The 21,559-nt window shown below is 37.2% G+C and overlaps 1 protein-coding gene across 1 annotated transcript in view; it reads left to right on the forward strand.

Annotated features, from left to right (window-relative positions):
* Positions 1-5,363: 5,363 nt before the first annotated feature.
* Positions 5,364-21,559, forward strand: part of KLHL4 (kelch like family member 4) — a 76,156-nt gene continuing 59,960 nt past the window's right edge. Inside the window, exon 1 of the mRNA XM_032702239.1 lies at positions 5,364-5,454. The gene's annotated coding sequence lies outside the window, so the exon portion shown is untranslated. The remainder of the gene's footprint in view (positions 5,455-21,559) is intronic.

The raw sequence follows: 21,559 nt of genomic DNA on the forward strand, positions 1-21,559 counted from the left end.
TTCAGAAAAGAGCTTATTGTGCTGCCTGCTTCCCAGTGCTTTACAATGCTCTAAGGTACTTATTACATGTAAAAGGTTATTTTACCACAATGGCCATAACACAGCTCTGGTATTACAGAAAGATTGAAAAGTAAATCAGGTTCTACTCATTACAAATTTAACCAGGTTGTATTTCTTTGCTATGTCCTAGTAACACTCAATGAGGTTTTGAGACACAAAATAGCTGTGGGGAAAAGTATTACAATCACTATTAATGTTTCATAAATGATGTTTGCACAGCAAAAGGTAGCCTGGAATCTGTAAAACTCTCACCTTTAAAATTGTGCCTCTTTGGACAAAATCTCCAATCCAATAACTACTGTGATTAGACAGAGAACTGATGGCAGGTGTATCTTTGAACCTGTTTACTAATGAGGATACAAACCCCCCAATTTTTGTTAATGTAACAGTGATATTACAATAACAGCAAACACAGGGAAGCTGTTTCCCTGCACACAAAATAATACTTTCACTGTGCCCTTTGTCTAAAAATTCCTCTCCTTCCTCTTCAGGCAGTTTTGAAGCTCCTTCCTTCTTTACCTGTAATTCTCACCCATTCCCTTATGTCATCTGAAGAACTCAAGTTCTCCTACAAACATTCTTACACTTGCATGGCCTTGCAGCATAAAGTGATTGTCAGGATGTCAGAATAAAGGATTTTATTTCTTTCAAGTTCTCACAACTTTTGATGGACATATAAAAATTTACTTAGAGTTAAAAAAAACCCTTGGGAAATATTTTTTTAATTACATGTTCCAAGATGGAGAAGTCTATAAGTGTATCAGAACAGCAACATGGGAAATAACAGAAAACAGTTTGCAGAGAGTTATTTTATGACAGGACAGTTCTGATAATTTGTCAGGATAAAATTTTCATCTAGTGTTTCACCAAAACTAAAACATTAAAAATAAATGTTCTTTATTCACAGGCTCTCTCAGTCCCTGTTTTTCACATTCCTAGTACTTTTTGTATCCTGTTCCAAAGCACTGCTAGAAAGAAATGAAATCCAATTGTATCTACCAGTACAATACAGGAATTTTATTCCTCCCCCTGTGCTGATAACCATCACACTGAAGACAGGTGGCAGATGCTAATTCCCACCCAGCTGACACACGGTGAGTTTTTGATCATCGTGTAGGGAAAAGCACTATAACTTGTAAGTTAGTTTGAAAACCTCATTAGATGACCAGAATTTGCTGGACAGAAAACATGGTCAGCAAAACTTGAAAGCTGAAGATCTCTAAATAGTGCATATATATATATATATATACACATGCATATATCTCACTATGTAACTACATATATAACTATATATATTTAAAAATGTTCATCCACATTTCTAATTCTTGAAGTTTTACACCACTTCCATAGTAAAAGCAGCTAAATTCTTGGCATTTTGGGATTACAGAAACTCCTCCCTCGTAATTTAAATGTATTTCTGGAGTGCATAGTTAAATAGAGGAAAATACAAATTCAGAATGACAGGTCCATTAAAAATCTTTCTCATTTTTTAAAGCTTATGGTCTGACTGCACTTCAGTGCTGAACATTTCAGATCTGGAATAGTTCTATGATACAGAAAATATGACATAGAAAATACCTCATTTGCTAAAAGCTGAACTCACAGTACATCAGGGTGCTTGGAGACCATATCAAACACTGTGGTTCCTATAGCACAGGCATAGCAAATTTACTTCCAAATGCATTTAAATATAGCATTTCTCCCTGTACATTATTTTTACTATAAAGCTGTCCCTACTATAAAGCCTTTACACCAGAACACTACTTTCTATCTTTCATCAGCAGGTGGCTTCCTTCCTCCTGTATTAAAAATTCAAGAGCTAAATCCTACAAGACACCAAGGATTTCAACAACTGGCCTTTCTGAATGGATAAAATTTGCTTTAACTAGCAAATAAAAATATTAGAATAAATTATTAATACTGGGGGGAAAAAAGGGGTAGAGGAACTATGAAATCTGAGTTTGTTTCTTGGAGAAGTCAGTTGCAATGTCATCACAATAAGGCATCAAAGCCATAAAAAAACAAAATAGAGAATTGTACTGTTCTTTTTTGGTAGTGTCAACCCCTACTGATGTTAAGGTTTGTACACTATTACCTGGACTACACTACTCTGAACCTGATGGCATAACAGTGTTTGAAAGCTCAGCTGGGGAGATGAACTTTCAATAAATTATTTTCAATAGTATTGCTTGACTTTTTTAAAATTTATTTCAATGGCATTTCTTTTTCCCCAAAGCAACGTCAGCTGCTGCCTTACATAACTTTTATTTAATTTAAAATCAATAAAACAATACTCACATACCCTTGGCATTCAGAAATGACATTTCTCCTTTGTTTTTACAGCACACAAAGCAAACAAAAATCAATACTTTATCTTTCCACACTTGAATAAAAAAAGATAATAAAGCAGCAGGCTCACAGTGCTATATAATATTGATTATAGAGTCTTTCAAGATAAATTACTGAGATTTGAAAACAATTCTTGGTAAGCCAGCACTACAGATTTTTTTATCAGTTTTCACAAATTTGAGGGACTATGTGCATCAATATATGAGCTAAAATACATCACACTGGGTGTAATTCTTTGTAAAAGTCTTCAATGAAAAATGTGCTCACAGATAACATTTAAAAGTGAATTTTTCATATTTTTTTTTCTGTAGAGGAAAATGATGCAAGTTTCGTAATAAAAGTCATTGATGACACTCCAAAACTTGGGCAATATACGGAGAAATGAGAAATTCAGGAAGAGAAAAAGTTATTCTGTAGGTAATGCTTCTTTTTTAGCAAAAAATAGCTTTTCGAGACAGACCTTTTTAGTGAATATTACAGTACAGGCAAGATCCACCTTAGTATTAATTATTTTATATGTCATCTTGAAAAGACTACTTTAAAAGATTTTTAAATTTAAAGTTAATTCCATTATGGATGTGGCTCACTTAGCAACTTTATTTTCACAGTAAAACTCTAATGAATCATTAACTGCCATTGAAACATGCTCATAAGAACCTGAATTTTAAATGTTATAAATGAAATGTTATTAAACCATTTGACTCAGAGGACGATGAGCCTAAACAGAAAGTGGTTCCAGCAGGCTGGAAGTGGTGGGATATTGCTGAATATTATTTGGTAAAATAAATGGAAGTGCTATCAAACAGCCTCACTATAATTCATCTCAGTGTGTTCATGGGTCTCCTAAAATACTAAATCACCTACCAATAACAGGGTATAAAATAACAGAACATCTTACCTTCATCTTGCTCCCCAAAGGACATTCTTAGTTTCCAAAAAACAAAAAAGTCTATCTGTAACTCTCAAGAATTATTCTTTCTTGCACTTGCAACGATCTGGTAGGAAATATTTTTATCATTTCAAGGAGACTTGGAGTGCCTGGCTAGAGGTGTTTTGCAATTTCACTTGAAAACTGAATTCTTCCACTCACACAGGGCAGTGTTGTACTTCACACATCTCATGGCTCAATTCAGCTTTTCCTGGATAAATTACTGGATCATGTGACGATGGCAGAACCTGGCCAACCTTTCAAGGGGGTTGTGTGACCTTTCCCAAGGCTCCCCAGAGCACACCAAGAGTGTCCATAGAGGAGTAAGTGGCTGTGCCATGACTTTTTTCATGTCAGCTCCCTACACAGTAACTCCCCTGGACACATATGTCATCCTGATATTCTGAACTGCCATGGAATGTGCAAATGCTCCTCTGACAGAAAGCTTCATGTTCTACCAAGATTTTAAGGTTTCCTCTCAACACTGAATGTGGGTTCAATCCAGACAAGGATCCCTCAAGTCCAAATCCGAGAGCTTATTGACTTTTTCCTTGCAAACGTAAAGACTACACCAAAGAAATATCCCAAAAATATACCCTCCGAAGGTGAGAGTTTAATAAAAGTCTCTTCTGCTTTGAGACTTGAATGTAAGTCAGTATTGACATCAAATGAGGGAAAGCAGAATCAAAATTTTCAGATTTCTGGAAAATAAAAATGTGAATAAAAATTGACATAGTTTAGACATCTCCATCCCAATTTCAAAACTCAATAACTGATGGAATTGATGGCTCCTCCCTTTAAAAATAAAGATTTAAATTCTCTTCACATTTTAAGGAAATGAAAATTGAAGGAGGCAGCCTACATAGCCAGCCATGCTGATTTCCACCAATTTTCTGTTGTGAAATTCGTTTTACATATGAAGCTTCAGAATAAAAATTTGTAGAAAGATTCCTCATCTCACTAGACTTTTGGGTGCAACTGTAGGAATAAATAAACAAACTACAAACTCCAGTAAGATTTTCTAGTCCAGTTTTGTGTCTGATAATTTTAAACTAAGGTATCTGGCACCCTGAAGTTGACCAGTACTGCTTTACTTTTTTGATTTATGCTTTGCAGAAAGCAGGGGTGAAATTCAAGGCTGTATGTACCTTTCTCACCTGACTATGTTAATCTAGAAGACATTTTAAGCAAACAGATATAAAAGGTCAGAGGCACAGTTTTCTATCGCATTTCTAATACAATCACCTCAGCTCCTGGAAAAAAGCCACACTAAATACAGAGCACACCAACACTACAGCCCTCACACAGGAAGCAAGGGAAAAGTGGTGTCATATTCTCATGGAGAAATTTAGTCACAATGATGATGTTAAAACCTCTACAGCCCAGTATTCCAAAGATCAAAACTAGCTGGATAAATTTTTACCTCAGAGTATCCTCACGGAACACGCTTCCATCCAAACTGGAAACATGCAATAAAAAATAAGTGGAAGTTTCCTTCTGGCATCATCTTTTTTCAGCGTTTTCCAATGAAAGTATCTCCATTGTTAGTTCCCAAATTGCCACTGGTTTTTCGTTCAGTATTATAGGATTATTTAAAAGTGTAAATTAAAATGACATTAAAGTTAAAATTAGTTAGGCCCAAGGAATAGTAAGGTAAAAATTTCCGGAGTGATATTTGAAATAAATATATTTAAAGACTGGAGAATTCCCTGCAATCTCAAGTACCCCACAGTGGTAGTGGCAGGCACGACACAATCTTGAGGCCATGTGTTGTTCAGCAAGGAGAAAGCAGAGGCCTCAGGAAATGGTCCTTGGCAAAGGCCTTGTTTAATGTAGATGCTGAAGGAAGTTCAACGGAAAACATTTATCAGAAATTTCTGTCCAGAGAGGAGATGTGCTGTTTTAGGAAAAATGCAAATATTACTCAGCACACCAAGGGCAAAGGAAATAGGAAATGGGCTAGAGAGTTCTCTGAAATAATCTGTCACTGAAATGTGAGAAAACAGACTCGTGTGTTGGCTTTTCTTTTATTTTAAAGCCTTCCACAAGTCAAGATCTGTTTGCAGCATTGTGCCATTATCTGAAAGCTGGCTACTTCCAACCCAAACTTCTTAAAGGTAGGATAAAAAGCTTAATTTTGTTCTTATCTTGACCTATCATTTGCATGTTTATTATTTGAGCCTTTGGAATAACTCATAGGAAAACCATGAGCTTATCACGGAAACAATACATCTCAGAAATGTTGTAGCAGTTGACTTTAGGGCTTTTTACAGTCTGTAGAAAAATACCAGTGATTCAGCCAAAATTTTGGAGGATTCTCAGAAGGACAGGGTCCACCTCTGTGGAGGGTGTCACCTCTGAGCCTGCCAGGGTTTGGACAAGGGGTGGAGCAGAGCTTTTGGGAGCAACGAGGAAACCTACTGCTCATATGCAACACTGAACTTGTATGGGGGAATAAAAAGAGATTGTGCTCCGAATATCTCATTTTTAACCTTGAAATACTTGGCTGTACAGGTGCTTAATCGCAAGAATACCTTCATTACATGTCATAAAGCTGGTTATATGAGTGAAAAATAGATGCTTATTGACATTTAACTACTGATATTTTTATCATAATAATATATGTCAAATGAATAGAACAGTAAGTCCTTATACAGGGGAATACACTAACAATCCTTCCTTCAGCCATATCTTATATCCTTCATATTGATTAAAACAAAAAGCTTTCTCAAAGTTAAAAATGAACATTAGAAATCATAACTGCTGCAATTAGTGTTGCATTATCCTTTGCACTCCGGCACCTTTGAGTTTTTATTCAATCAAATATTACTGAAACTGAAGTAATGCCCTCAGTTTGAGAGGTGCTTTCCAGGCTTGTCTGAAAACACAGTGGGAAAGAGAGAGAAGTTCATTATATGGACTATTCACACTGTTTAATTCCAGATACCAGTATTATGAAACACTACTCTCTAGATGCTTCAACAGAAAAGAGAGGCTCCTCCAGAGGGTGATTTGGGACAAGCAAATTAGAGCCATAGTTCTGATTGCACTCAGAGGGCTCGTGGTACCAAAGTGACTGTGTCCTACAAGAGCTGGTGAAGAGAGTATATAAAAAAATTTCAAGCCAGGAAGAAGCAATACACAAGGAAAATAATCAGCATGATTGCAATCCTGCTCTCAGTTGGGTGCTTGTCTTTGTCTACCTGCTCTCCTGTCTCCATTGTTCTCTCTCCATATCTTTCCCCTCACGCTACTTTCTGGTTTAAACTATAGCACCATGTGTTCCTCACCATTTCCTTAATTTATAATGTAGATAAATAAATGACTTCACCAAGAGGATTCATCTAGATAGTGTACTCACGTGCCTAAATGCTTACAACATTTCTGAAGTAGGCTTTCATTTATTGTAAGTGAGCAGAGGAAGTGGATCTTTACAAAGCGTCTCCTCAGTGAGGAAAAAACAGTTTAAAAGTATCTAATTCAAAAAGCTTGATATCAACAAGAGTGGCAAAGTGACCACGGCTGATGCAGATAAATGTGATAGTAAAAGAGTGAGAATGCAACAGAATTGCAGAGCAGGACACCACTACAGAAGAAATTTCAACTGGGTTTGGTTGAAAGAGAAAAGTCATTACACGAATTCACTGGGAAAGGTGACCATGTCAGAAAGCACTAAAGATGTTCTCAGTAGGTTTGGTCTTATTTCTGTTATTCATTGTACTCCACTGGGAGGTGTTCCCTGAGCTGGATCTCTGGGCACACACTGATCCTGTTTGGATACTCCGCAGAGGGCTTGGCAGTCCTGGTTCCAGGACACACATCCTGGAGGCACCTCAAAAGCAGAATTGAGAGCCCTGAACCTGCCCACTGTACACTGGGGACTGACTGAACTACCATAGTTCCAGTTTATTTTCCAACACCTCCTTTGAAAGGAAACCTGAGTGCACAGTGGAGTAGGACACCTCACAGTTTCCTGCCGTAGGGAAGCAGGATGCATGGAGAGCAGCATGGTGAGAGAGCCCCAGGGGCTGCTCCAAAGCCTGGATTCAGCCTCTGGTGCCAACATGTATCACAGCTCTACTGTGAATGAAAAGGATGAATGAAAAGGATGCTGAAGTAATTGTTATACTGTGCTTTTTATTCTTATTAGACAAGTCAAATGGCTTGGCAGGGAGGAAGGAGTTAAAACAGAGAAAAGCTTTATACATGTAGAGAACAATCCAGTTACTTCCGACTTCCATGACTTTTATATATAATTAGATAGTTCTATGCTTTTTTTAAGCACTGGGTATCCTACAGTTATGTAGGTAGTGATGACAGCTGACTAAACATGTGAAGTGAGAGATCAGATTCAGATGATTTCTTTAGGAGGGTTCATTTCAAAAACCCCCACCACCTTGCTGGTAGCATAAATAAAAAGCATTAATCTTACCTAATTCCCTTATGTAGTAGAGCTGACCTCCTTTGGATCAGGTTTGGAGGATAAGTTTGGGAATATCACAGTGATGAGGAAGTTTTTAATCCTCCTCCTCTTCCTGTAAATATTGCATGTATATCCAGAAGGTTGGGGTTTGATTGTAAGAACCATCAGTCTGGGTATTTTATTTGTTTTTAAACAGTTCATGATTTCTGCTTATCATTATTGGTAGATATATTGTGCCACTTACTGAAAAATAGCCAATATATTTATTGCATTTTAGTCCTAGAATTAAGAGATTTAACTGGTTTTGTTAAAATCTGACCAATTTCAGACTGCAACAAGAACATATTGCCTTTACTCACACTTAGAGTTTACCGTCAAAAAACTACCAAACAAAAAATACTCCTCAGAAAATACTCAGCACAGAGCAAGATAATGCATCATTTTAAGTATGATTTTTGCAAACACCATGTCTGCTAAGTATTCTGTACTCACAGAATATGCTCTGAGGCAGGGAAACAGGAACCAAGTGTCTAACTCCTGGGGAATTGTCCAGTTTCCATTTGGAAATTGCTTGTTAACACAGTTACAGCCATGCAGAATAAGGTTGCTTAACACTCTGCCTCTTCTGCTGAGACATAATTGATTTAAAGCTGTATGGGGTCAAGTATACTCTCTGTAAATATGGAAGACAAAAACAGGCAGTGAGGCCACAATATGTGAAACAACTGAATCCACAGATGTTCGTTTCAGAGAACAAAACCCAACTTACTCCTGGGGCACAGAAAAGGTGACTTCTTTCTATATAACACACACATATATGATATATAGCTATTATAAATTTATATATTATTATAGAGGTTTAGCAGTTTGGCCACAAAACATACCAGAATAAATTAATCCTTATGGTTACTATGTGTTCAGCAGCTATATTCAAAAGGGTGATGCAACAGGTCTTCAAAGGCAGGATTTAATTATTTGATTACAATATCAAGAAATAAAATTGCATAGTCTAAAGTGTGCAACATTTGAACATTTTGCTCAGAAAAAGAACAGGACTGTCTACTTCTCTTTTTTTTTAAAGAAAATATGAAGTCCTTACATAAAATCTTGTTTACTACATGCTGGATAATTAGCTTGTCAAATAATAACACAGTGTCAGTTCTGTTCCATTAGCTAGCTGAAGATACTATAAATTACATGGAAAATGTCCAAGGAATAATAATACCAAGAAACACCACCCCTTGGAGGAGTTTTGGTGGTTTTTTTTCCTCTCTCTCTCCACTACATATCCTGTGTAGAGAATTTTTAGACAGAAAGGCCCCCAAATTTAGCCCACAGACTGGAGTGTAAACACCCAGGAGGGGAAATCAGCTCCATCAAAGTCTGTATGTCATATCATATTTACAACCAGATCCAAGTGGATGATGACTGGTATAACATGATCTAGATGAGGCTCAGTGAACAAGGTCAGTGGGATGGAAGAACTGGCACCTCTCTCCCTTCTCTCTCCCCAAAGCACATGGGCACACATCTGGCAGAGCAGCAGAGTCTGGCTGGTGCTGTCATTTTTCCCTGTATGCAAATGCAACATAGCACCTTCTCTGAGTGTACACCACAAATAACTGTGCTATAAATAACCTGCAAATATATGCAGCAAATAAAAAGTCAGCATCTTAAGGCAGCCGTCTGCTTAGTGTTGGTGAAACTCTAGGAATTCTTATGCTCTGAACTGAGCAGTGGGCTGATTTTACTCTGTAACTCAATTTAAAGTTGACTGGATCAATACAAATAAAAAAAGTAAATAAAGCATGATTAAAGATTGCAGAATCTTTAAGGCTCTTTTCAAACTTTACTGTTAAACAGTAACAATATTCATAAATGAGTGGATTCAAAAGTCACCGAAAAAGGGATAAACCCCTTTAACTGCAGCAATTCTGCAGGTCCTGTCTCTTGGGGTAAACTTGGATTGTCACAGTCTATTCCATGGATCTTTGCAACTACAGGTGTAACAATTTGGAATTACAGAATAATTCAGTCTGGGAATGTCCTTTGGAGGTCTTAGTCCATCAAGGTTTGTATGTCTGATCCAGACACATACCTGCAGAATCTGGTTTATCAACAGTGGAGAAAGTAGCTAGACAATATCACAATTTGGACATGGGCTGACAAGACTGACAAATTTCTACCAGAGGGAAATGTTCTCCCTGTTCTTTGAACTACTGCAGGTCATGCATTTGGGAGAGGAAAACAGTTTGTGACTCACAGGCAACCTGGCACATGAGGATTCTGTGTGGATTTACTGTCTGAAATGGTTTGGTACAAAGGACCACCAACATCTCCCAACTCCAGCAAAATCCAAAGACAAAACCCAACTGCAATGCAGATAATAGTTCGACTTTCAGTTTGAGGGATTTAAGCATCTTAACTTTATAAAAATGTCCTTTTAAAAAAATCAGATACTAAAAACTGTAATTATAATCCAATTCTCTCTTTCTCTTCCAGTTTTTGCTTTTTTTCCCTGTGCCTACTGTTCACGCTGTCAACACTTCTCTGGCTCATTTTGGTGTCTGAGAACCCTTAGAATTACAAAATAAATGTACTGTATCAAAAAGCCTGAGACATGAAAACTTGTATAACAGCTTGTATTACACTCCATCAAAATGGAAAAGAACATGTGACACCGTTATCAGCTTGTGAGAGCTGATATCACACACAGTGAGTCTCTAGAGATACCAGGAGTGTATTGAAGCTACTCATGTAATCCAGCAAGCAAACTCTATGCTGTAGGTCATAAAGCAGGGAGCAGTGATAGGCAGAGATAATGGTGTAGAGCAGACAAGATAACCCACAGCAGATAAATAATCTGGGATGGCTATAAGAACTTTTGCCCCTTTGAGGATGTACCCTACAAGTAATTTGAAATACGTTTAGATCCTGTCTTACTTTCCATTATTGCTTTGGAAGGCATAATGAAAAAGTACCTTAGAATATTAGAAATTTTTCCCTATGCCACTTTTGAATGTTGACTTAATCCACCTGTCAGTAAGTCATCAAAGGGCTTTTTCATTTTATCTACATGACTGTTCAGTGGGACTTGGGCTAAACACACTCGAATGCTTTGTGGGGTAAAAGTCACAATGATACATCTATTTATTTCTTTTTCCCTAACTAGTTAAAATATTTCCTTTTTCTCAGCATTTCACTAACTGTTCTTCATTCAGACTTTACAAAAATTCTTTGCATTCCACCGGCTCAGAACCTTGTCATCCCAAATCCCTGAGTGCATCCCTTCCCTCAACACACCTGGCTGTCACACCTTTCAATTTGCTGCCTTTCTCTGTTTGCCTGCCCCACTCTCTTTATCAGTCCTGCAAAATCTTTCCTCCTTTCCAGCTGCTCCTCAGTGAGAACAAGCAGCTTGCAGAGGAGTAGAGAGCCAGGACAGAAAACCCACGTTTTCTGCTCACTTCACAGTTTTACAAACTCCTGGCCACAGTAAAGCCTTTGATGTGAGTGAAGGGAATGGAGATGATGAGAGTGGTTTGCAATGTGACAGTAAGGTTGAGCAGAGGGAGAAATACAGAAGCAGGAATTCTTACATAATCCTAGAAAGTGTCTGGAGGCTTTTTTTGAAACATGGTTTGAGTAGTTTTTCAGAAATTCTGTTCTTCTTTGCTGACAGCAATATTTGTACCATTTGGAGCACAGCATTTATTATTCATCTTTTACTCAGTTATTCTGAGTTAGTTATTATCATTAGGAGTTATTCTAAGTTATTCATATGTGGTTGTTTATACATCTTCTATGGATTAGAGTCTTTCACTAAATGTTAATTAAGAATTTGAATATATCACTTAGTTTCCTAAGCAGATATCCAGTACAAAACCTCTATTAAAGAAAGAAAAAGCTTTTTAAGAATGGCAGATCAAAGCTGCCTGAAAAAAGGATGGTGTCTTGTAAGAGAACTAGGATTGCTTTCCAAAGGCCAGTCTTAATCCTTTCATATAATATTCATACATAGAAGTAAACTCAGGTCATGCTTCAAAGAAGTTATTTCAGCAATTAAGTTATGAAGTCTAACTTGAGTATTTGTCTAAAAATAGTAAACACGTGTCCGCAAAAGGCTTAAAACCGAATTCCTTTAAATCCTAATGCATTTTGGAGTATTATTTGAGATGGTCAGAAAAAAAGGGCCATGAAAATTAATTTGGTATTACTGATGTAATTTGATGACAGGTATTTTTAAATATACCAACTTGAAATAATTAATTTTTGAACGTGCTTTTAATGTACTGGAAAAGCTGTATACAAAGCGAGATCTCTTATTATGCACAGGGCAAGAGCTCACTTATTTGGTCACAAAGACTTATGCAAAAGGACAGAACTGGGACTGGGCAGAACTGGTAGAATTGGAAAACATAGGAAATGAAACCACTATCTCTCTCCATTTCTATTCCTAGTAACAAGAATTCTCCTCCTAGAAGTGAGATCAAATACATAAGTCATGTCATAATGTAACGTACTAAAGTCACTAAATGCTTTAACATCAAGTTAGGAACAATTGTCCTTGGCTCTTGGATACTTGTTCTCATCCCAGAATTGTTTTGTTAAGCCATTAGCTCTATGCGTTCAAAGTCAGATAAAAATTACAGCAATTAAAGAATAATGAAAGTATAGCTCTTTCCTTACTCACCAAAAGACAGAAGTAGAAGGAGTCTATTTTATATGAAATTTACTCTGTTCTTATAATCTAGTGTTTAGAAGCATCTTCATAAAGAAGATTTAAGTCTCGTGTTGCTTAAATAGATAGTGAAAATTATTTTCCTGGTATCTCTTGCTGAATTGCTGAAAGAGAATTAGCTTCCAAGGGGAATCAAACAGTTGGAGGCCTTATTTTAAAATCCAAGAAATAAGAAGTCAGTCATTTAAGGAACCATTTTCTCTCCATGTAAACATCTCAGTGATACTTCTTTCAAATCTATTTTGTTTGAAGAAGTATTTCCTAGATAAGAAATAATTACACATCTTTCATCTGTTTGGTTCATCTGCTCCCACAGTTAATTTCTCCTTCAGCATTTTAATTGACTGCCAGTGCTGTTCCTGCTGTGGGGAAGCGTTATGTCACAATGGATTTATAAATGTTATAACTATATTTTAAGAGGGGCCAATAGGTTTGTCGGTGTTATTAAGTTGTAAAAGGAAAAAAAATTAGTTTATATTCAGAGAGATCTGCTCACTCCAGAAAGCTCATTGTTGAGAACCAATCTCTTTTAATGTCTTTGTGACACACAGTGCAGGCCCGGGAAAACCACGGTTAGGAAACCATTACTGTGTGTCCCAAGGTTCCCCTCATCCCGCTCCTGCCCTGCTCGGAGAGTTCATTACCATCCCCCAGAATTAATGTGCTCTGTTCTGCTGAGCTCACAGCACAATGTGCTGCACACAAAGCTCTGGGAGCAGCTCGTGGCTGAGCTCATAAATCCAGCCTTTCAGCCCCTCCGCTGTTCGCGGTGCAAACACAACCCCCCTGTGCCCTCGCCCTTGCTTTGGCAAAGGGTCTAAAGCATCGATGCAACAATGACTCAACCTCGTCCTGCACCTTGGAGATCCTTTTCCCTAAAATCTCCTCCTGCCTGTCTCTAAGCTGACAGGGTTTCTGTGCCTCCTCCAACCTGGCCTGTTTTTGGAACCAAGGCCGCGCTTCGGTGGCCCTTTGAGGTGTTTCTTACACTTTCCCTCGAAGGCTCCACGACAGCTTCCTGACAGCTCGTTTGGAACAATTTTCTGCTTCCTCCAATTTTGTCTCAGCAGCTTTGCAGATTTATTTCTGATCTGATTGTATTGCTATGCAATACAGATGCTTCAAACAAGAACATTTCATTAGACATATTTACTTTCTGCCAAATCTTACACAACAAACATCATCACTGTGTTGAAAGTACAAACCTGACAACAATTTCTCTACAACGTATCGTGCACTACACACCTTTGAACATGGATTAATTAACCTAAACCTTGTGAAAATAGACTGCTATTTTCTTCTTGTCAGAGATACATAATTTTTGAAATATAATGTAATAACTTGGGGAAAAATAGTTTTTAAAATGCAACATTTATCTATTTTATTTACTATCTATTTAAATACTTCTAGAAACTTAGACAAGCTTTTGTATTTGTTCCAAAGGCATGAATACAAATACTAACAGCTAGATTATATTTTTTTTGGTTTTAAAAATTCTTCAAGTTGATGTCACAGTGTTTCCTATGTAGACAGCCACATAATCCTCAAGAAACTGTGTTTATAAACCAGGGTACAGTTATTAAGATGAAGCATCTGCAGGTTATTGTTTTGAAACACACAGTAGAGCTAAAATCTGTTTGTATCTGTCACTGGAGTGAAGCCAAGAGAACAGTTTGCCTCCTTGTTGCAAATATTAACAAATAAGTGCAGAGATCTAATTGTTCTTTATAATTTTATCTCTGTTTTATCCATATGAATATGAAATGTCCACCTCTGGTCTTCTGCTTAGGGACTTCTGGGTAATGACACACTTTCCTCCTGAAAGACTTAGGACTTTGTGAAATATTTCAGTACTACAAATACTGCAGAAGGATCCTTATGAGAACCAGATGAAAATCCAGGACTGTTCAGGCATTACATCCCCATTCCCTTTTGTTCCCTATTTCATGGACCTCCCACACCAGGAGGTGGCCAGTGCTGCCAGTGGAGCTCCAGGAGCCTCCAGTTCAAGAGATCCTTAAATAGAAAGGCCTTTGTTGCCACGTAAAGACCAAAGGAAAGATAGTTTCAGGAGTTGTAGGATTTCCTATAAAGCAACCTGTTTGAGGACAAAGAAGCTGACATTTTCTTCTGGTTTCTACCTTGAAGTCATTTAGGAATATTTTGGTCTGGGCAGAGGCCTGGCAATGGACCCAGCAAAACCTCCCCTCACCATGATGAATTTGATGGACTAAAAAAATACCAGCCTGTAAGCCCCCAAGATGAATGCTCACAGAAAGATGGAATAAAAACTGTTTCTCAGAGAACAAAAGAACTGTTCATCAGACCATGTTTTTGCCACCTTTCCATTTTGGTCTGAAAAAAGCAAAAGTTCTCTTTTTGTGAAGAAAATGTGAATGGGAAAGTGCGTGACAAGCCCAACAATGAGTTCTGTGAGCACAGGACTGCTGAAAGCAAGAATGAGAATTGATTCTGACTGGAAATTCTAAGTATTTATTGAATGAGGTCCACACAAAAATTTTCCTTTTGAAAATACAAGTCTTGCAGGCCACAAAACTTATTCCCTTCTAAAGAATCAGTTAATAGTGATAGTACCCAGGACTATTATCCTGAAATCAGTTGAAATTGGATCTCTGTACACCATAGAACAAATTAATGGTTTGCAACAGCAAAGTCACTTCTAAATCCCTTTCCTAATTTACATAAAGAAATTAATATTCTGAGAGAATATACTCTGGTATATTGGTGGGAATATAATTAATGAAATCAATTCAGTGTTTACATCAGTATTTGTTTTGATAAACAACTGAAGACTATTTTTTGAAATAAATTGATATTTGTTTTTTTTATGGATGGCATGAGTTGGCCTAAAAGCTTGATTATCATTCAGGATTTTAATTACAACCATAGCAACAAACGCTTGCAAATTCATTCAAGCTGTCAAGTTTTTTAGTCTTCCCTGAAGTCACTCTTCCCCCACTATAGGAAATATATTTTTAAAGGTATTTATTCATTAAACAGCAATTCACCCTATAGTGGAGGACATTCATCAAGAAGATCAATAAAATCTCAACCCTAAGGGGTTTGACCAAGGCCAACTAGCAGATCAACTACAGATGATGCTCAGAACCTAAACTGAAAACTAAATTTAACTTAAAAAAAACCTCTCAGAGTGAAAATACTGCCTTTAAAGTCCCATCTACTTTTAGCTCCATGGGGGACCAATGGCTTTCTACCCCTGAAAAACAACCAAAGGATCTCATTTTCTTAGGCAAACCCACAGAACATGTCACAGCCATGGACTGTTTTCAGATCTTTTAAATGTCTTTCTTTTTTTGGCATTCATGGTGATAATAATTTTCATTACTGTTTGTTCTGTATTAAAAACTGCTGAAGTTCAATAATCTCTACTAAAATACATTAATAATTAATTTTCCACCAGTTGATACATTTTAGCTGTGCTTGCAGCATTAATCTTTGAACTCAGCTGAAAGGCATAAAAAAATAGCAGGAATTCTTACATTAGTACCCCAAGCTATTCTGTTTGCCATTCTTCTATTTCATTTAGTTTTGTTGGCTGGAACAATGTCAGTGTAACTGGGAAATTATTTATTAAGGCTATTTCTGAAGTCAAGGAGGGAAGGGTTTAAAAAAAATAAAGAAACCTTTGATATTTCCTTTACTATGCTGTGTGGGTTTTTTTAACTTATATTTCTTGCTTTAGGATGTATTATTGAGGCTATGCGTAGATCTTTATGCTCAATCTAATTACTTTTTCTGTCAGAGTGTGCATTTACAAAATGTAAATGGCTTACACCCAAGGATCTCTGAACTACAAGGTCCATTTTTTTTAAACAAGAATTCAACATGTGTTTGGGGTTTTTTTTTGGTTGTTAAATGAATAGCTCTGCACAGAGAAATCTGCTGCGAGTTCCTCTTTTCACTCCATAAATTCAGTCTGAAATGAGATAGAAACGTAAGACTTGCTCATTTACTTGTATTCTTACACTCTTTTTCATTTGTCTTACACTGCTTTAGAGTTCTTGTATTCAAGTCTACCTTCAGAGCAAGGACTGCCAGTGGGAGAACATGAGGGTGGTCACTGGGGGGAGACCAAAGGTTTCTTCCCACACTGACCAAAGGCTGGAAAGCTCGGGAAAGCAGAGCAAGCACACAGCTGAACATCCCCAGAACTACTTAGAGATTTAATCTTTTTTGGTGGGGGTTAATTTTTAAGTTTTTATGAGACTGTAATCCTAACCTATGATCGTGCTCCTGAGCAGTTACACACAACTCAGAGCCCATCGTTCCATCACTGCATAATTTGACATTACTCTATATTGAATCTCACAGGCCATTTTATTGCCCAGTTACTGGGCTTTGCTGATTTTCTGGTCAAATCTCCACTACCAGGCCCTGACTCTGTTATCCTGTTGCTCAGCATCATCAGGAAATGTTACCAACTTATAATTCAATTCTTTACCTGATTGTTATGAATATGCTGGACACAAAGTTCTGAGCACACAGCCTCATGTAACTCTACTAATGATTTCCCTCAAGGTTAAAGATGAGGGACTTGCACTCCTACCTCTGGTTTCTCACTTTAGCCAATTATTTATCCATTTATGTACCTTCCTTCTCATCACGTGTCACAAGAGGATATGCAGACCAGGAAACATCCAGATGAGGCACGTGGGAACAAACAGCAGGAGCTGAAAACACAGGGATTCAATAATTATTGGTGCTTGTGTGGATGCTTAATGTAAGGATAAAATGAGTAATCAATCAGAAACTGTGCTGCATGACAGATCAGGGCAGATAAGAAAACATGGGAAATGAGGCTCCTCTGGTTAGAGATGGAAGATAAGACTTTCAATGCTGTTCATCAGTCACATTATAATTTTTCTCACCTCAGATGCAACATCAGATTAATACATTTCCAAAGCAAATCTAATTTTGAATCAGGTCCTGCTGCTTTGTAAAGCCTTTCCTTGAAAAATATTCTGGAAAAAACCTGCCACATTTAAGCATTTGCCCCATTTGTTTTGATGATACCTAATTCTGGCATCCAGATACCTGACAAAACTACCGAAAGGGAGTTGTTTTCAGTGCTATGATGCCCCATATAGGACAAAAGGCTGTATTAGTTCAGTACCAAGTGATCTTGGGAGCCTCTTAGAACAGCAAAACAGCCAAATCCAACTAGAATTGTTTTTTTGTGGGCTCTTGTAGAAAGCTGAGTTGCTCCACTTCCTAACCACAGGGTTAATGTTCATTATTTCTTTTCCAGCTTTGTCCCTTATTCTCTAATGCCATTTCCATGAGTAGCCAACAGCAAGCTTTTTTTCCTTTATTAGATGTCTCTCCTAAAAATCAATATTGATTTCTATTGAGAAGTTTGTTTTGAAGAAGTCAATACCATTTGCATTTTTACTCTAAATTTGTATTTACAAATGTCAAAACTTCTACAAGGAATCCCTGTTCTATAATCAGATAATTTCTAGGATGTCAGTACTCATTAGTGCTTCAGCAAAGACAGACTGGTCCAGCTATCACAGTTCCAAGTGATAATGCTTTTGCAAGTATTTCATTATCCAAACAGTTTCCTTTGGTCATGGGAACTACTGATCTAGAAACATATTTACAAATCACCTCCTATTAATATTCTCTGGCTTGGAGGCATTGGAGCAAACTTGTTCAAATCAAATATGTAAATAAGAACTCAGGACAGCCCTATTCTCAGTTTACCCTTCGACTTCCATGTGACCAGGGTTAGATTTTAATAGCTGAATTTTAAAGAAAATGAAGGTCAGGGCTCTTAGCTTTGAGATTAAACTATTCCTACTGAAATAAATATACGACCTGCTTCCTCTAGTTACAACCAGTATTTAATTTTTGTACCTTTCAGTCAGTTCTCACACTATCATGTGTGCAAATGAAATGCAGCTTACACATGGAATTGATTTAACATGAATTTCTCATCAAGGAAGAAGTTAACTTTAGTCAGACTTCAGAAAAGAGCCCTTGCTAGAAGTGCTAAGATAGCAAGTGGAGCACTTGCTCTGAAGTACATGAGTTTTCACTCAAAGTGCTATTTTCTCACATATCTGAAACTCAGGATTCTCTACCACACCAAGAGACGTCTGACATGATTCTACCCATATCCTGCTATAACACTATGAACCCCATTTGTAATCTTTTCATTTTAATTTAAAACATGTTCCTGAAGAAAAACCCTCCCTTTTATCACACTGGCTTTGCTGTGACTCTGATGTTTCTCTCCCCATTTCTTATTTGAATTGAATAGCCTACAGGTGCATCATAATGAACAGGAGCTCCATGCAATCTGTCTCCAGGCTTTCCGACAAGGTGACACTGAAAGACTTTAATTTTAAGTTGTATAAAATTGTCCTTCTTACTGAGCTCCCAGGTTCATGTTTTGACAGCTTATTTAACAGGCTTTGCTGACTTCACAGGCGGTTTTATCTTTGGCCAGAAAAAGACAACCAGAAGGAAGGAAAGGATAGAAATAATGATATAAAAAATAGTAAAGATTCATATACTATAAGAAAAAAAGGAAAAAAAGCTATTTTCTGATAAAAAATAAATAATTTCATGTTTATGCTTCACTTTACCTTCTGCAACAGCTCTGAGATTCAGTGCAAATTGCTCCACACTCCTGTTATTCTAAGGCAAAGCCTTACAATTTTCCTGTCTAATTAAATAGAAACAGCTCTGTGAGTCATATCCAAGGAGGCATTACAGTCTTACTAACACACTCTCACACACGTGTTGGAGAGGCTTTCACTGTAAAATAGCCTTTTATCTGTTCTCATGTGGCCAAACACCTCACAGCCCTCTCTCTGCGTTTCTTTTTTGAGGATTCCCCTTTAACCCTCAGTTCAATATTTCACAGAGACTTGAAGAGCAACCTTGAACATTTTCTTTCATGGGAACTTTTGTGTTCTGTGTGTGAATTAAATGGGAGATGTAAGATTTTGAAGGGAAAAAGGCCCAGGACTTGAGCAGAATAACTAGTCCATAGCTAAATTAATCCACTGAGTGTGTTTCCATTGTACAAGCAATATTATTAAAGAAAAAGTTGTTAAAAGTCAGTGATAAATACAGAGTTATCTCCATAGCACTTGGAAGAGTAGCAACCAGCAATAGTGAACTAAGCCATCAAATATTAAACTTAAAGTTCATTCCCATAATTACTCTGCATGATTAAAAAGCTTCCCTCAAACATCTTAATGTTCAATCAACCCCTGTATTTTGATTTTCTCTCTGGTGATATTTAAAAGTTTATGAGAATTTTCTATAACCAGGACTTTGAAACTGGGTCTTTTTTAATCTGATGGTGGAGTCACCATTCCTGGAGGGGTTCAAAAAATAAGATGTGACACTTCATGTTATTTAGTGGGCAATGGGGCATTCAGGCAAAGGTTGTACTTGGTGATCTTGGAGGTCTTTTTCAACCTTAATGATTCTATGGTTCTAAATGTTCACTAACTATACTCTAAATTAACACAGCAGGATGGGATGGCAGTGAGAAGGCATTTGTATGATGTAATATAATGATTTTTTCCATGCTGTATAGCTTAAAACATAACAGATTAAGTAACTGATCAATTTGCAAAGCATATGTTGGCCTTTCTGAGCTAATCAATTCCTTTTCCAAAATAAAAATGGATTTTTTTTTTTAAAACTAAGAGTCTGGGTCTCATACAAGAGGACTGAATCAAAGTTCAACAACACGGTAGGTTCACAGAAAAAAAAAGCATATCAGATTCCAAAGCTTTACTTCAATTTGCATCTTTTGTGCAATTTCCACTTAAAAAAGGTCATTACATTGAATGGAGTCAAGATTTACTCATTAAGTACTTTCAGGTATGAGAAACTTGGGAAATAACTGAGACTATTATGAAAAATTACAATGACATAATATGGGATCTTTCATATTACTGAGCATCAGTGCTCAAATCCCTCTGCAGCCATTGTCATACATCATGCAGGGCTTCTAATGAACTTGTATGCAAATGTTAATTAGGAATTTCGTGGAAGTTTTAGGAACAGGAAGCGCTTAGTGAGCTGTGACAAACACTCTGCTAAGCCACTTGTCCTTTTCCCCCATGATTTTCTGACAATATTTGTTCTGATGCAGCTACAGGAAGATCCCTGATATGGATCCATTTGGATCATGCACTGAAGACTAAAGTTCAGATGCGACTTGAGCTGTTACATACAGCTATATTAGGCTGCACATGTAGCTGATACACCTTCAAATAATTTTATATAGAGTTCCAAAACACCCATGTCAATCTGATAAGAAGTACCTTTGGCAGTACCCCGTTGTTTTTCCCATGAAAAACTAATTTGCAGGAAGCATCGTCCACACGACTAAAAAAGTCATTTGCCCCAAACTGAGCTCCATAACTTCACTGTCACCACAGAGAAAGAGAGCTGAAATATGCTGGATATGCCCCAACAGCCACATGCTGAGTCAAATATTCCTCAGATTTTCAAGTATTGACCAATACCTGGTCAATACTTTTCACACACTTCAAACAATTTTGCATAACCTGCCATTTTAACATTTGCCTTGGCAACATCTAATTCCTTTAATATATAAGAGAAAGATATTCCCCTTGAGTAGCCCCCTAATTTCAATAAAGATAGAAGGTGGATAACTACCAGATTCCAAGTCTTGTCTACAATTAGTTAAGCCTGTGGAAAAGATGTGAAATGCTGCACTACTGACTAAAAATTCCCAGCAGCCCGTACCAAAGTCTCACTGTGATCACTGTTATTTGTACACCAGCCATTACAGGAGTCTTAAAAACAAAGATCACAACTAACCAAAGAGAGTACAAATCTCAACAAAAAAATTCATATATTTATATCTCTTGTTCATGAAAGTTTACATTTGAAAAGATGGAGGTGAGAGGCACCTGAGAAAGCATTTAGAGTATCTGTCTGTATGCAGCACACAGAATAACTCTGCTCCAATGCTCCAATGCTCCAGTGTCATGGCAGGAGACCTGGGAAATCTGTCTGC

This window comes from Chiroxiphia lanceolata, chromosome 14 (genome assembly GCF_009829145.1).
Source record: "Chiroxiphia lanceolata isolate bChiLan1 chromosome 14, bChiLan1.pri, whole genome shotgun sequence".
Lineage (NCBI taxonomy): Eukaryota > Metazoa > Chordata > Aves > Passeriformes > Pipridae > Chiroxiphia > Chiroxiphia lanceolata.